A 14,576-nucleotide genomic window follows, 5' to 3' on the forward strand; every position below is an offset into this window, starting at 1 on the left:
GAGACGACAGTTCTTTACCTCTTCACAACGGTAGTTACACCAAGCTTGAGGTGGAGGAGCAAGTATAATCGTAGAAGGGCAATAAACTAACAAGGAGACCAACTAGCAAACAATTTGTGATGTGGGGTTGTGTGGTATGCTGCCCAAGAATTGCAGAAGTAACATACCACACAAGTTGCCTTCTCAAATAAGTAACAAAACAACGTTCATATACTGAAAAATCCTAATGCTACCTATTCTGAACCATCACATCTATTCTAAACTTAATGCTGAAATTGAATTGAATTAATATTACATTACAATACCTAATTCTATCGTCCACATGAATAATAATAGAATAATGAATAAATAAATAAATATATATATATATATATATATATATATATATATATATAGCATATTTTAGCGTAAAAATCAAACAAACAACTAAATTTATCACTAAAGGTCTTGGCACATACTAAAAATTACACAAAAATTACATCAAGACGAAATTCTGAAAAGAATCCCAAAATCTTCTAGCTTAGCATATTGTACATTGCTTTCTGATTTCTTGTTGTTCTTAACTGCTTCAGCCCTTCACTTTTGCAAAGAAGTTTAAAAAACACAGAGATTTGACGATATAAATGATAAAAATGCAAATATTCCCAAAAATAAAACGAGAGAGAGAGAGAGAGAGAGAGAGTTGTATCTGTAGTGGTGGTATTCAAACTGTGTTCTACTGAACTCCAGTTTCTCAAATCCGTAAATGGTGGTCCAAACAACTTTAATACGAATCCTAAAAAATCTGGCTGTGATGTGAAACATTGCCAAAATTTCCTCGAATAGGTATTTAGAGTTGTTAGCGCATACGCGAATCAATGACCAGGATTCGGAGGCGAATTTTTGCTTCCGTTTGTTATCTTATTATGATTTTTTATATGAGTTCAACCAACGTAAGGCTGTTAACCTTACTGCAGGTTCTAAAATGAATGTACTACTTAAAGGCATTCACAAAACATCCATGTCCATCGTGCGAATCGAACCGCAGCCTGCTGGTTGGTGAGTGGGTATGACATCCACTTGGCTAACTAGGCAGGATGTGACGCGACTAAACTTCTTCATAACAGCATTAAAAATATACAGTTGAATAAAGCATGCAGAAAAAGAGACAATATAAGAATAGCTGATAAAAAAAAATTGCTCAATCTTTGAATTCGAGTAGATTGGAAATGAGGATGAGTCAGATGAATGTGTGTTGAGTGCGAAAGTAGTAAATATGTGACATTAGTTTGAATGAAGAAAAATTAAAGACTAAGAACACGTTTAATAAAATATCACTTACATTTAAGAGAAAAATGTGTTGAATATTTAGAAAATAGATATAAAGAGCTTAATCTTTTTTTGCTATATTTATGCTTAAGAAAGATCATGACATTTCACTCGGCATCTTTTGGCATTTATTACAGTACTAAATAATGTCACTTAGAGAATTGCAGAAAAATTAATAAAAACATGTACAAAAGATTTTTAAAAGAATAAAATATCTTGGAATTCATGGTTTAATGTGTCATAGTCTTTGATCGACAGCTTTAATGGTGTGGTATCCCGAATAGAAGTAATTCTCCTTACTGTGCCATGAATATTTAAAGCCAATGCCTCAAGATCTTCTAGATATGCCTAAGGATGTCTTTAAAACTATTAATTTTATAAAATCAAGAGCATTAAATTGCAGACTGTTCACTGTAATTTACACAGATATGGAAAGTCTTCATAAAACATTCGTTCTTTTGAAGAAGGAAGTTCTTTATACAGAGGTAAAGCGGGAGATCCTAAATCGATTTTATGAACTGAAATATGAAATCATGTTCTTCTCCGAAAGGACACAAGAACTGGCTTGAAAGTTAAAAAAATGATTTACTTTATTGAAGCGAACAACGAATCTTGAGAGATTTTTTCCATCACATCTCCCGTGCTAGGCTTAATGGCCTGCAGAACTAAATAACTTGAATTCTTTGAAACCTGATGCTGCTTATGATAGGGCGATTAATCTTTTCTGCATTGTTTGCATACTGCTTCTGGTCCGTTTGTCTGTTTTGAGGGATGAAAAACTCTGCAACCTTCATATGATATACGCCTCCAGTTGAAAAGCCCTGATAAAGATTCTTCGCTTCCTCGAACGGGTCTCGAAGCCAGTCTTTCCAACCAAAAGGGGTTATCCTCGATAGTGACTCAGCAACGGAGAAGCTGACAGATTAACTTAAAAAAGTATAATATCCAACCAGCATTGCATATAAAAATGTAATTGTTACACTTAAGATAAATTAACTTTATTAATTCATCTCATCTCAGTCATCAAATACTATGTTTAAATTAAAATAAGTAATTTGTATGCATATATGTAATTTATTTTACGACTTAATTTAAATTTTATTACGAAATGTTCGAAAAATTTTAAATCGCCAATAACAAAATTTAGGTTTTCATAAATCTGCGTAAATATTTTGTTTACAAGTAATAAAAAAGAAGTTATGTTAGGAAAGTTGTTTTTTTTTTAATTTCATTGAAGCCGAAAAGTGCCCTTTTTCTATGTAGGGAATCCGCAATAACTTAAATTTAGTCACATGGTTCTGGGAGACGATTCAGAACTAGCAATCGAATACACCATGGAGCACGAGTGATTTGCAGAGAACTATGAATGGAAACGGAGTAAGATGAAGTACACAGGCCTCGAGTCCAAAACTATCGAGAACAGTCGGAGATTGACAAGCATAAATAAGGAAATGACTGTTGATTGGAAGGTTTAAATTCTTACTTCACGAAGTTGAAGAGATAAAGTCGCTTATTTTCAACTACAGTCTCGTTAATAGTCAATTATAGTTATGAAGTCATTATATTAATCAGTACACTAGGAAATCGCGATTTGTTGTCTACATAAGAGTTATTTTTTCTTCGGCTGTTTATTTAAGCGTAATATTAGCAGAACGAAACTAATAGAAATATGTCCAAATAAGTACAGTAATTAGAGGTCATCTATTCAAAAGTTAATCACCTCTGTGGTGCAACTGGAAAAATGATGGGGCATTGTGCCCTTTGACTGGCTTATATGGGCTTTTTTCAGTTGAAGGTGAGTTAGCCGATCTCATACGGTGGTAGCAGGTTTTCCTTCGGGACTCTCGGGATTTTTATTCCGCATACAGGAAATAAGCCAGAGAATACACGCAATTTATAGATTAAAAACACCTTGGTCAGTGTGACGGTGTTTGTATAGATCAGTGGTTCTCAAACTGTGGTCCACGTCCTACCAGGGGACCGAGAGGCACTTTCTGGGAGAAAGAGAGAACAAATCAACGGTCAATATTATTATTTATTCTCGAACAGGACTCCCACATGTACTCGCTATTCCGTCCATGTATTTCAATACAATATAGAATTAAAAACAGTTGCAACTTCCATGTTATTTTTAACATATCTTGAAAGTTATGATTGTGGATAGTGACTGCAGTGTAGTCACTACATCATCAAAGTTTGATTTCATTTAAAGTGTACGATTATTATAAAATTCTCCAATGGGAGAATTTGATAATTTTCGATACGAGAAGCGCTGGTGATACCTGTAGAAATTGATTTAATGGAAACGAAGCTAGGAGAATCACATGCAGAGCGACTTCGAAGATTGTAATTTCCGACAGTGCAGTGGGGGAAAAAGAATCTCACGTTTAAAAGAATCTCGTATTACACAACACACACACACACACACATATATATATATATATATATATTTATGAAAAAAATTGAAAACTAGTCATTCAATTTTTTTCATAAAACTATGTATGTTAACCGAGTCAATGATCAATCTGTCATATATATATATATATATATATATATATATATATATATATATATATATATATATATATATATATATATATATATAATATTATATATATCATATATATATATATATTATATATATATAATACGTAGTGGATACTGTCGTTATTGAAGATTTGTTGTTTTACAAACCATTGCAGGCAATCTCACATCACAATACATTTTCAATGTAATTGATGAATTTTATAACAAAAAAGACACAACTCTATTGGTCTCTGCACTGACATAGCGCAGGTAAATATCATGAAAGAATGTAGAGCTGCAAGCAGGGAGAGGACAAGAAAGAGCTACAAGCAGGAGAATTATTCAACAAAGAAAACACACTTTGCCGAATTTGAAACTTTACGTCCAATTAACAACAACAAAAAAAAAAAATTAGAGCTATTTTAAAAAAGAAGCACGTCTTCCAAAAAAGTGATATCTGATTTAAAAAATGTAATAAAAAAAGGGAGCAACGTACCGAAAATTTTAGCAGGAAGTTGGCTACAATGAAGCTGCAGTCACCCATCTGCTGATATCACTGTTTAAAATATTCGGAATGTAATTTTTTTCAAAGAAATTCCATCAATACCAACAATAATCATAGTAGCAGTTAAGTAGCCGCTTCTAAATGGCAGCCGATTTCAGGCTTTCTCTGTTTTCCGGCATATTTTTTAAATATCAGTTCCACCCAAGAAATTTAGATTTTTTTTTTCGTCCGATTCTCTACAGTAAATGGGTAAACACTGACTACTTCCAGTTCTGTTTTATTTCTTAGCAAATATTTCACTTATATTCGAAATGCAGACTTTGTTAGCAAGTGGACAGTTAGTGAGTGACTAACAATCAGTGACAATTTTCGTCTCTAGGTGTGAGACCATCACTTATTAGAGGCTTGAAAAGTACCACCGTTGTTCTCTGGGGCAGGTTTTTTTTCGATTATCTACCGCTCATCCAGCCACAGTAATAATGTGCTGCAGATTTACAACTTTTCGTAGGTGATTGTCATAAAAACATTCATTCAGAATCCGGACTATAATTAAATATGATATAATATATCAAACAATGAGAGATTATTTGATTTATCATTGCTTTAGAATTTATTTGATAAAACAACTCTACTAATCTCCGCCATAATTAGCAATTAATCAAGTCTAATCCATTCCGAGTCAGAGGTTGAAGAAAATGCGACGAAGTCTCCTTTAAATTAGGATACAGAACTACGCAAATTTTGTATGCAAGAATCCTCGGCTGCAGAAATTCTTAATGCGGGTTTCTGGGCCTCGCATGCTTTTTATGATACAGTTATAATACGAATAAACACAACTTATTAGGATCTAGAAATATGTCTTGCTACCCAAAGCGAACTCGAATTACGAGTATATATTTACGAAGATTTCAAAATACATTGCACTGCACAGACAGCATAATTATTTTGGTAGAAAATAATGTCGCAACACAACTGTGTTTAAAATTAACTGCTAGGGATGTTGTGACAATGTCATTACAATCGCGTTATCTTCAATACCGGTAAGGATATACGTATGGTACGTGACATGACCTCTTTGTAATGCCTATATCGGAGAACTGTAGTGAAATGATGACATCAGAGGCTTTCGTATTAACAGAATAAGGCAGATATCTCAAATGTCCCATAGCAACCGGTACAGAAGTCGCTTATCAGGTTATGACGTATCTCTTTATTCGTTGTTATACCTGACAATGGATAAGATTTTCATCGACAGCTCCATACGGCAGCATTACTGTTCGCAAGTTTCATAAGTGAACATTTCGAAGTATTATAAACCGGCGAGCCCACACTCTTCATCGAGGCATACTTCCTCCTTGTGGCGGCAACAGCAGCAGCAGCACGCTCTCTTCTTAATATGTCTGCTGTTGTTTTAGTACCGTCAAAGCTGACTGTCTGTTTACACCTTCGATGCTAAGCCCGGTATAACTTCTGCGTTAACCCTACGGAGGTCGCGGTAGAAAAAATTGCAGCGTAGGTCGCGTGTATCTAAGAGATACATTCATTACTAGTATGTGCTAAAATGCGATAAAACTTTAAAAAAAAAACTGCAAATATAATACATGATGATACATGATTTATTTTCAGTTCCAATCTAGAAATTATTGAACACAGAAACAAAGAAAAAAAACAACAACCAAAATTGACCGCATAAACAGTGTAGAATATCACTCGTAATATATGCATGCGCAGCTACTCATGACCTCCAAGCTATACACAGGATATGTGTAAGAATATTTATATTAAATAATTTGTTTGTATCTGTCAGATCAGCCGGGACCTCCGCAGGGGTAAGAAGCATCAAGCGCCACGAGATACACCTATGATTCCATTACAAAGATTTTACAGGGGATTTGTATAATGTATAAGCTATATGGAAATATATGCTAACTTATATAATATGCTAACTTTCATAAGTGCACATTTCGAAGTATTATAAACCGGCGAGACCACACTCTTCATCCAGGCATACTTCCTCCTTGTGGAGGCAACAGCAGCAGGTTACAAACTTATAGTACACTAGTACTGTCAGTGCACTAAGGATTTCTTTCATCTGTTTTTATCAATTGTATGTATTTTTTGCAATTTTATTTATTTTTACATAATCCGGAAATCCTGTTCTAGAGAGAAAACATAGAACTTTTCAAGTCACTTCAGGCCCCTAATAAGCAGGGTGGTAGTGATGTCCAGAACCTTAGGTTCATGTTTTAGTTTAAACATGAAAACAGCTACAGCTGATTTATGATTATGCTATGAAATGTGGTCGAAACTATGCTAATGAAAAGGAGGCATCTTTTTCAATTATTAATGAAAATAACGATATCATGGACCCAATACGGTAGTTTAAACTTCTCTTCTAGACGGATGAAAACTAAATTAAGTGTGTAGTAAATTTATCTACTGTCTAACATACCCAAAATAACTTGGTAGTGTGAAGTTTCCATTTCAGCTGCTCATTCCATGTCATAGGGGGACAGCCTTAGAATTTTCATAGTAATGTCGGAGGAAACTAGGACTTCGCTCTATTACCTACCTTTTGCTCCCATACATAATTGTGAAACTACTGACCTCGACATCTAATGAAGTTGAGGTCAGTAGCAATGAATTGCGTTGTCAGTAACAACACAATTCATTTTCCTCTTTCATTTGTTAACCTTACACTGCTCAAACATTTTACAAAACCAGCGCCTTAAACACACAAATCCGTAGTATTTTTCAGTAGGATGCGGCAACTTCAGTAGGCAACTTCAAAACATATAGCACTGTTTCCTTTCTCTCAAAAACCACCTGCTGTCATTCCAAGGTAAGAAGGAATCCTTATCTTTGAAAATATTCAAATCTCCAGGATGGATCAGATTTCACATATTGGATTGAAATATATCTCTGACCTTTCCTGAAGAACACTTACCACCTCAAAAATCTAGATATCAAACACGAGCAACAACCTTACAATACTGTTCTCAGATTTCGGGTAGCACATTAAAATTTTCGATACCATGCAATTAATTGATCTCTCTCTCTCTCTCTCTCTCTCTCTCTCTCTCTATATATATATATATATATATATATATATATATGTGTGTGTGTGTGTGTGTGTGTGTGTGTGTGTGAGAGAGAGAGAGAGAGAGAGAGAGAGAGATGCTTTCTCTGCGGTATATTCTTATGGAGAATATACATATGTATATTCTATATAGAGCCTCCGTAGCTCAGTCAGCCCTTTGGATGGAAAAAACCTAGGTTCGATTCCCGTCAGTGACGTGAGGAACCTTTATTATCTCTTTTGACTAACGGTGAGTTAGCAGGTCTCATACAGAGGTGGGGGGGGGGTTCGCCCGGAAAGTCGGGTTTTTCGTCTCCCAGAACAGGCAAACCGATCCTGTGAACACATGAATACGTCCCAGCCATATGCCGGTCCCGATCCCGGATAAAATGGGTTGGAAGCAATGCGAACTACCCTGTAAAAATCTCACCAAGAACACTTTGTGGGCAGGCCTACAAAGTCACCTAGGGTCGGAAAACGACTGAACGGATAAACCACCACCACCATATCCTATATGCATATGTTGTGTATGCGCAGTTCTTGAACACAATTTAAGGATAATATGCGTGTGTGTGTGTGTGTGTGTGTGTGTGTATATATATATATATATATTTATTTATATATATATAAAACTCTCTTCCCACCCACAAAGGTTTTGTACGGTCTGAGGTAAAGATTGATATAATCCGGAAATCTTGCTTCGCACAGGTAACTTTATCATCGCCCGTTGTCTACTAATAAACACAATAGTGTATTGCGTTTATATAATCGAATAAGTAATAAAAATCACCTACAATTTAAAAATTTTCACAAATACCTACGCCATAATAGGATTCGAACCCACAACTTTATACACTGGAAAGTGAAGATGCTATCCAGTAAGCCAATAAAGTCCGTATACATTATGCATTTGAGAAAAAAATAAAATAACACATATTTATTCATTCAGCATATATATAGTTGCAAAACACACATATATATGTTAGGTTATGCCCCAATAAAATCATTAGAGGATACCCCTAATCAGTATGGAACCTGGAGAGTTTTCTATACTTTGATGAGAATCTTTTTATCAGTTTCGATACCTCGCGCGTGGTTTGCTGTTTGTACTGCGCTTTTCAAATTTCCGCTATGACCGGAAAATGGATACCTAATCAAGATGGCTGCGTAATATTGATCTTTCTCATGCGCACAATTGTCGCTGAAGTTTTCAAATGTTTCAAATTATGCTCTATTGTTTACACAGAAAACACAAAACGGAATATAACTTTCTTAAGCTCATTACCTGATCCTGAAAGAAGTCCTTGCAGGTTTGCATCCTAAAAGGCATAATTTCATTCGACCTACTGATGCATCACCGATCACTTTTTTTTTTTTTTCGATATTTGTTTGATAAATATTTGCTCCACCGGCTCAGATAAACTGGCGCATTACAAGCGCGTGGGTCGCAGGCACGCGCTATTGAGCTTCTTTTCTCTCGGACTCGGAAGCAGGAGTCGGCAGGTAAATATCGTAGGCGGCCAGCAGAGGACAAAACAAGAGAGAGAACGAGAAAGCTCGCATTAGTACGTTGTACACAGCGAAGAGACTGACAGTCTTCAGAAGGTGTGAGTGGACAACTAAGCAGAACTAGCGAAGCGTATCATTGTCTTCATCTGCTTGTCCCATCGCGGACGTTGGCATACAGGTGAATCTTAGCAAGTTTCTTATGGTAAGTTGACTCTTTATCTATCATATGCAGATGATTTCGAAATTCTAAATGCAATGACAATTTGCTTTCGTTCACTTTTCTAACTCAATTATGAATATCAGACAGCATTTCGTCGCAATACTTACCAGTATGCATGCAATAGTTTAGTGACTGATAGCAACATGCATAACGTAGTCATGAAGACTCTGAATGAATTATGGAAAAACCATAAACGACAGTGATTTTTTTCCCCTAATGTTAGACCGTCTTGGAATGCAACTTCCATTTCAGTTACTAAGATTTTGTGGTTCTCATTATGGCTGCATGTATGTAGATAGCATGCGATTCAATTACAAAAACAGATAAACAGTACAACCGAGTGTGAAAAATAGCACGGGATCAGGAAAACAAGACATTTACTAATTTCTTAATAGCAATATAATGTCAAATCTAATTGAGAATATAACTGATATGCTACAATATAGCATTATTTATATAAAATTAATAAAGTATTATAATAAGAAATTATATTTCATTCATATAATAAATACAGGCTAATATAAAATGTTCTGCAGTAAACGAAGGCCTTTCAAACAGAAGCAATAGCTGAACTACAGATCCGGAATTAATATACGAACTTAGCTAAGATTAAGTTCCGGGAAAAAATGAAGCAATAAGGTATCCTCATTTTTTTTTCTCTTTTCTACAGCCATGAAAGGGCAGAAGATTATTTTATCACTGATTTTTTTTTTTCGTTTGGAGTTTAAGAATTTAAGGGGTTGTGTAGTATCCCCTTAAATTTTCAATCAGTGCACTATCTGTTACTGCAGCATTGAATTTCAGTGAACATGTTCTGTACTACATTTCATCAAAAATGCATTTACACAGAACGTATCTCGCAGCAGTTATCAAGAACGACACTCTCAGAAAGAAGAGAGAGAGAGAGAAGGCTGAGGGACGGACACACACACACACACACACACACACACACACACACACACACACACACACACACACACACACACACACACACACACACACACACACACACACACACATTTCTAGAAACAGCACTAAATTAGGTAAATTTTTTATATTTTTATTTATATAAGAACTAATAAAATGACGAGTGCAGAAGTTATTTTATTGCTATTATTATTTATAACATTCTGAAACTTAAGTTCTTCATCCATTTCTTTTATTTATTTTTAACATGACGAGCCTTATAAACAGAAGGAGCGACACAAGCTCGTCCAGAGCAGGTTTTCCCAAACGTGTTTTGCATGGAAGGTCAGCATTGCAGTCTTTATTTTTCATGTAGTCAATATTTTACCAACGATGTTTCCTGGCATTATCTGGCACATGGAATTCGAACCTGTAGCCCGTACAGTCAATAAGCAGTCGCTTTTATCAGAACTATAGCGGCAAGCAATTAGATGTGTTAATATGTTAATTACATATGTTTCCTCACAATTTATATCTGGAATTTCTCTTCTTAAACCTTCAATGCAGTTTGATGAGACATGTGTGTTGAAATGACAAACTGGGATTCAATTTGAGTTCGGGTAGGAAAATGCTGATATGCAATTTCACATACTGAAGTTCATTTGTAATGGCTGATTAAAAAAAAAAAAAAAAGGACAGTCTTCACTGCTGGTTCTATTGAATAATTAACGTTTGCGGTTGCAGTCTTGTGTGACTCTAATCGGTAATTATTTTTTTTTAACGATTACGTCATGTGGTTAATATTTATAAGAATGAACAGTTTTGCTTATCAGTGATTAATAGCGACTTTAATTGATGTATCACGATATATTTTACCTTTAACAGAGATATTATATATAATAAATATATATATTTTACTCTTCGCAGTAATACTAGTGATAACAAGACACATTTCCTCTCAAAAAATAGAACATAATAAAAAAAAGCAGTGAATTTCTTTTTATCGTAGCAAAGTGTCGTGTCAAATAATAATTATTAATACCACTTCGAAAATGCTCGACAGAGAGAAGCTGTTTTGGTGATTAACGAGCTTAAACGAATAAAGATGCTGTACAGAAAAATAAACGAAATGACGTAGATAATGCCAGGAAACATCATTTGTAAAATATTCACTACATGAAAAAGAAAGATTGGAATGCTGACCTTATCTGAGATACCAAGAACATTGAGAAGCAGAGAAAGACTGATGGAAATCATTAAGAGACAGAAAAAAAAAAAAAACATTAACGAAGGCCTTTCTCATATATGTAATTGTTGTAGTTGACTATGGTTTAATGTGCCACTAAAGAACCGAACTTCAATCTGGTAGATTTCCTGAACTGCTTAGCAGAGTTTATCATATAAATTTTCAAACGAGAGCAACTGATTAAGTTTTGTGAAACATATGCAAAATCAACAAGGGGAGAAGAAAAATATTATTTGCTAATATTTTAGAACATCTCGAGAGTTAATCATCGAGTTAAAACTTTAACCAAACTAGAAGATCACCTTGTCGCAAGTCTGTTTTCTATTAGAGTCAATTATGGATCACTTTCGGTCAGTTACCATGGAAAATTTTCTGTTAATGTTTCTCTGTGTTAACACTCATGTAACACTTTCTCGTGCCGCTTAAGAGGCTCATGTAATACATCAACCTGCATTGAAAATGGAATACGCCCATGATAAAATCGCACTAGTATGGGAGTGGGGATTACAAAATAGCTAATTCTTCTATCTTGAAAGCACAGAAAATTGCTTCTGACAACAGGAACAATAAGCATAAATGAATTTTATAGAAATATAATGCTATTACGTGTGCAATGTTCGTATATAATATAATATAACATTAGAAAGTCCTTTGAAACCTTAGTGTATTCCATTTATGGAGTACACTTTACTTTTTATTTATTAAAGTGCATTCTGAAAATGGAAACCACTAAGATTTGAACTTTATAAACGACGTTTATCTGTTATGCTTTGCCATCAACTGTAATGCGATTTTTGTGAATTTTGAAAACGGGCTGGAGAATGTCGCATGACAATGAACTTCTTGGAAAGAAGTCAACGGACACCATAGTGTGAGGAACAAACAGCCGTTTCGCCCACCCTAATAAAATGTAAGACCTCCTTTCGCTGCAGCAATCCTACGGGGCATACTTTCCACAAGCGTACGCAATCGATGGGAAATTTTGGACCGATTCTTCTTGTACGCATGTAAAAAGATGCTGAACTGTTGTGGGGGCTGACGTCCCTTGACCTCAGCCGACGCTCCAATTTATTCCATAGATGTTCAATAAGGTTGAGATCTAGGCTCTGTGGAAGCCAATCAAGTGTGGTGATGTTCATGTCCACAAACCAAGCAGTTGTAGCAGTAGCCTTATGACACGGTGTATTGTCTTGCTGAAAGACACTGGTCAGTTCCGTAGAAATGCCACAAAGTAGAAAACACTGCATTATCTAGAATGTTCAGATACCTCCCAGAGTTCAATGTTCGTTGTTGTCGTCTTGTCCTTTGAAGAGTCTTAGATGTTTCCATGTGCTCCTTGAATTGCTTTGGCTATGTCGATGATTTTGCTTGTATAGAGCTGTTGTTCAGGATTAGAGTCTATTGCTTGCAAAACTGCTGTAATTGCTGGATAGGTAAAAATGTGAGTGGGTGTCAGTTGTTGCAATTTCTATATGTTCTCATATCATCTGTATTGATCTTCATTCCTCTATAATGTCCTGTTCGTAGTCTTGCTATCGTGGTGGAGGTCTTTCTGTCGGCATTGATTTCGGGAATTTGATGTTGAATCACTGATTTCAGTGGAATTAGTTTAGCTTTTGCTAGTGCGTTAGCATCAGCAAGAGTTATCATGTCAATTTCTTGGTTGAGTTCTCTGGCCTCTTTTGCTAATTTTTCAGCTGCTTCACTGTAACAATGCCTACATGAGCAGTTCAATGTTTGTGGCACCACACACACATAGGTCCGGGGACAAACTAGGAGAAACAGGACCATCACACCGCCACCTCCGACTTTAATTGTTGGGATTAGCACTCTGGTAAGAGACGTTCGCCGAGCATCCACCACACCCGTCCATCTGCTCAGTAGTAGAAGATGGACTTCAAGCCCCGCATTACCCGAACCATCGGGTAATGCGGGGCTTGAAGTCCATGAAGCGGGGCTTGCATATTGCGGTCCTACCACGGAAACCCATATTTTAAGTCTCGGTTCTGGATGTTTTTTGTGCATATTCGTATTCCAGTCGATGCCTAGAACTGCGCGTTCAACGTGTCCAAGAATAAATGGCGGATTTTTGCATATTATCCTTCGTAGCACCCTACGGTCACGTTCGGTGAGTGTAGTGAGTTGTCTACTGCGGGTAGCACTTGCAGTTGTCTCCCTGCGCTTCCATCTCAGTATGGTATCTGAGTGTTAACCTGGGATAGCCCAATTTATCAACAATTTGCATGAACACAGTTGCACTGATTTGGGAGCATCATATTGCTTAAATTTATACCGGCTAGAAACATTTGACTCGTTACACGGCATGATGCACCTTTGGGGCACCGTTGACTTCTTTCTGTACTACTATGTATGGTGTTGATCAGATCGTATTTATCTAATGCACAGACTTAGTTTCCAGGATTTCTGGATGAAGAGAAAACGCTGGAGAGGGTCCAGAGGCGAAGAACTCAGATAATATCGAGTGTGCGGAACGTTATCAATTTGAGGGGGGCACTGCAAAGGGGGTTCATCGAAGAGGAAAGTCTGACAACCAGTTTCTTGTTTGTCAAATTTCACCTTTACTAAACTGGCATGATTGATATTTATACATTATTGAGAAGAGCTTAACAGATCGAATTGGAAGGAGATTATGGTTGAGGAAATATGTCATCATCAATGAAATCATAAAGATCACAAGTAATAGCCAATCTCATATGGCGGTGGCAAGGTTTTTCTCTCTGAAACTCGGTTGTTCATTCGAAAATAGACAAAGCAACAAGAAGAACAATGCAATGAATAGACATAATACAACTGGCCTCGTAACCTTAGTTGCTTCGTCTATAATTCAAAGTAAATCAATCCTGAGAAAGGACAAAAGAGCAGTAGTTTCTTGAATGAAAAGTGGTGGCGAGCGAGTGAATGAATGAAATGAGCTTGCCGGAGCTGAATGAGTGTGATTACGATTATAGGTAATGTAGTTGCTTCAATGGACAAAGTCGAACACCAGTGATTAGCCTCGTGACTTCGTGATAGATGGAGTCACGATATTATACATACCGTTTCCAGTAGTGGCGAAACCTTGATTTTCATGGGACTCGTGCACAATATTCGATGACCCCCACCCCTCTCCGTTCTCCCCCACCGGGTAAAATATCTAGATATCTCTCATTCCTATGATGGTTCGGTGCCTTGCATCTCCGGTAGCGTCCCCACTTATCTCAATATACTCTGCCTGAATTTCATTCTCCCAGTAATCATTTTCACTTACAATCATTCA

The 14,576-nt window shown here is 36.2% G+C and overlaps 1 protein-coding gene across 3 annotated transcripts in view; it reads right to left on the reverse strand.

Annotated features, from left to right (window-relative positions):
- The window catches only part of LOC150104538 (protein ZBED8-like), a 125,711-nt gene that overhangs the window by 33,200 nt on the left and 77,935 nt on the right, over positions 1-14,576 (reverse strand). The window lies entirely within an intron of this gene.

This window comes from Typopeltis vanoorti, chromosome 7 (genome assembly GCF_054136105.1).
Source record: "Typopeltis vanoorti isolate ZY-2024b chromosome 7, IOZ_Tvanoo_1.0, whole genome shotgun sequence".
NCBI lineage: Eukaryota > Metazoa > Arthropoda > Arachnida > Uropygi > Thelyphonidae > Typopeltis > Typopeltis vanoorti.